The sequence below is a fragment of the Lontra canadensis genome, unplaced genomic scaffold (assembly GCF_010015895.1).
Source record: "Lontra canadensis isolate GAN:19392208 unplaced genomic scaffold, GSC_riverotter_1.0 scaffold33, whole genome shotgun sequence".
Lineage (NCBI taxonomy): Eukaryota > Metazoa > Chordata > Mammalia > Carnivora > Mustelidae > Lontra > Lontra canadensis.
The window spans coordinates 6,301,153-6,304,876 of record NW_022631027.1 but is presented as its reverse complement, the minus strand read 5'-3'; the positions used below and the strand labels follow the sequence as shown (position 1 = coordinate 6,304,876).

General features: G+C 40.5%; 1 pseudogene; it reads right to left on the bottom strand.

Moving 5' to 3' along the window:
- Positions 1 to 1,723: 1,723 nt before the first annotated feature.
- On the bottom strand, positions 1,724 to 2,187 carry LOC116873358 (annotated as a pseudogene).
- Positions 2,188 to 3,724: the final 1,537 nt, after the last annotated feature.

Below are 3,724 nucleotides of genomic sequence, written 5' to 3'. Positions count from 1 at the left end.
TTACACACTATGCACGTTTGTGATCAGGTGGGTATGGTATGGTTAACACTGGCCATTTCCCTAGACCCTTCATGGGTACTTGGGAAAAGTCTGTGTCCTGAAGCTTCTGAACAGAGATGCTGAAAGGCCTTCAGCTTCTAGGGAGATGGTGTGACAAACCCAACATCTAGATCTTCAGACACTGTGGGCCTTTTCACTTCCCTATGCTTTGAAAAGGGTGCTAAGGCTCCAGAGTTTATGTTGGAGGGAGTTATGTTCCCAGGCTTCTGAAGGAGACCAGCAAAGGCTTTGGGAAGTCTCACTTAGCCAACTTTCTCCAGATTTCCCTCAGGCAACTGTGACTTCTTTTAGCCTTCTCGTAGGCCCTCCCCAGCCCTCCCTCAGCTCTAGTTGCTGTGTCATTTCAGGATCTGGTAGCCAAAGTACATTTATAGGGCAGAGTCATCTCTGGAGGCTTTATGTCTAAGCTTTGGGTGCTTTTTGGCAGTTGTGGGTTCCTTGAGATTGAGGAGGGCACTGCAGAGCAGGAGGGGGATGCTGAGAGACTGTTGGAGTAAGGAGTTGTATTCAGGCATAAGGCTGACTCATGGGATGCTAGTCCTTTCGTCCACAAATGTTTACGGATACTACCTAGGTATGGTTTTGTCTTTGAGAGCAGGGATGCCAGGTCTGTGGTTTAGGCACACTGAAATACTAGAAGTTCCTGCCTGTGTTCTGTGTCTCTTATCCCCAGAATGTTATACATCCTATTTGCTCTGCCTGAAAAGCCTTTCACTTCTCCTTTCTCCTGCCAATTCCTTTTCATTCATCAGGTCTCAGCTTGCCTGTTGCCTTACTCTCCAAGGCTGGAGACCTCACGCTCCAAGGCAGGGTAGGGGACATTTGCTGGTTAACTCTGCACTTCCATTTTCCCTCTTTTCTGGCAGGAAGTTCTTGGACTTCCCATTTGGGAAATCCATTCCTCCCCCATAGTTAACCTCCTAGTTAGTATTACTGACACCCTTCCCTCCAGCTTCAGGCAAGGGTCTGATTGTTTAAGCCAATCATCATGTCTCATTCTATTTATTAACTATGATCAGTTCAGGTATGTAAGAGTATACTCAGAAACAGTGAACCAAGGAGAAGATAGAGACCTTAAGATTTACCAGAAGAGCCACCTTCTTTTCTAGAGATGGAATGAAGAAGGATGTAGATATGCAGCCTGGCTGTGAGCAACCTAGAATGTGATAGAGGAGAGGCTTAAAGCTTTGACAATCTAGTGGGAATACAAGCTAGGGAACTTAGCCTCTATCAATAAAAATAGAATATTTTGACTCCCATATTTACTCTTTACTCTTTCAACTTTTTCAGGATCTTGGACAAGAAAGAGGGGTGCTATTCATGGAGAACCCTTTGGAGTCCCGACAAAATCTTTGCATAAATATGCACATATACATATACACGCATGATCTTTGGGATCATTTTAATACACTCATTGGATCATATTCCCCTACTTCTTAACAAAAAGTAACTTTTAAAATTCGTATTACAAATATTTTTTCACATCTTTTCTCTGTGGCCTTTGTGGTACAAAAGTTGTAAAGTTTATAGTCAAATATATCTTTTACCTTTTTTTTCATCTGTCACAAATCTATTTAATCGAGGTAGGCAGCAGAATGTTCCACTATGATTAATTAGTGCAGGGGCCTGTCAACACTAGGTAGAGAGAAGAAACCAGCATCATTCAGGAATAGCCTTCATTGGTGGCTGCGATGTGAGGGGACACTATGGATCCCTGGATGCTGTGGACAGTCTCCTTCTTGGGGTTGATCCAGTGTCTGATGTTAGCTCAGGAAGTGATGGAAGGTAGCAGAGTAAAGGGTAAAAACATTTTAGGGTATTGGGTCTTGATGATTTCATGGGTATCCTGGGTGGTCTGCTGTGTATCTCACTTCTGTTCTTGAACGTCCTTGTGGTACAAGGCCGCTAAGCAGAAATCCAGGTCATCCTTTGGTATCTCAGGATAAAAAACATAAACAACCTCCATCATGAAGGTTTGTGGAGTTGAGCTGAGCTGACTCCAGGGTTCCTATTGCTGAGCAAGGTGAATTGGGTTCTTATATGGCAGTTTCTTAGAAGCCTGGAGTTTTCCCAACTAACAATCATTATCCATGTAGGGTGCTGGAAAGGGTCTCTTGCGAAAGGCATAGTAAAATGTGGAGTGAGACATGGGTCTGAGGGTCTTTCATCTTTTTTGGAGCCTCCAACTTTCCAGTATTTGTTCAGAAGTTCTCCTCTATCCTCAGTTCATAATAGTCTCCTAATTTTTCTTGCAATTTTTTTTCAGTTTTGCTCTCTGATATTTTTATCCATTTGGATTTTTTGTGTTAATATATAAGAGTAGAATCCATTTTACTTTCTTAATTCATGAATATGACTGTCACTTATGGATTTTCTATTTTGTTTTACTAATTTTCCATTTCTGTTTGACTTTATAATATGTTCTGTAAATGAAGACTCTAACTTTTCTTTTTATGACTTTCTTCTTTATTTACAGTCATTTTTCATATGAGTTTGAAGATAATTTTATGAGATTTCATTAAAAGTATTGTTCAGATTCTAATAGGAACAAATTATATATACGTATTAATTTGAGGAAGCTGACTTTTTAAGCTAGTAGGTTTTCTTCCCTAAGAACACTGCATAACTTTCCATTTTCAAGATCTTGTTGTATATATTCCAGTACATTTATTTCATTTAAGCCTGTGTCTTTCTAATTAAGTAGATCTGTAAGTGTGTTATTATTCTGGTTGCTTAAATGTAATACTTTACTCATTTCCTTTGCTAATACTTGCCGATAGAATAAAGTTACATTTTTTTAATGTTTATCATATATTTAGCCACCTTACCAAAGGATGTAAGGTTACATGGTAAGATAAGAGAAAGGGTGGGAATTGAATGTGTTAGGGTCAGTGGGGGCAGGGCTGAGTTGGCCTGGAGTCTGAGGGTATTAGAAAAGGAAGCAAACCAAGTGCAAGAAGAAGAATTGGTTGTGTGTTCAGGGCATTGTGTCAGTAGGAGACTGTTCCACTGTGAGCAGCTATGAGTAACAGAAACCTAAAAAATAGTGAAGTACATAGGATAATGTTCATTTCCCTCTTACACAAAGAAGTCTATTTATAGGCAATTCAGGCTCTATCATTCTCAGAAACCCAGACTACTTCTAGTTTTATATCCTGCTCTCCTTCAGATGTAGCCTTCATCATTATGGTCTAAGATGCACTCCAGACATCACATCCATGTTCCAGTAGGAGCATAGCAGAAGTGGGAGAGACAAAGGGCATGTCATAAGTATATCGTAAGGAAATTTCCCAGAAGCTGCTACACAATAACTCTACTTATCTTTTGGACCAGAACTGAATGATGTGATCATGTCTAGCTCCAGGGGATGCTGGGAAATACTTTTATTCAAGATCAAAATTCTAAATATTATAAGGATTTTTATTCCAAATCAGGAATCTAAAATGGTGTTAACAGACATATTGGGATTGGCAACCAGCAGTCTCTGATGTAGGTACGTTTGTGGGGCATGTGTTTTCTTTTGTAGTTCTCAGCTGCTAGTGCAGAAAGGAGAAGGAGAAGTTGAATGGAACCTGGTGCAGAGGACTGGGGGGCAGCAGCAGAACAGGAGTGCCAGGCATGGAGGGTGTGGGTGAGAGAATAGTTCAAGTTTTGTCGGAAATAA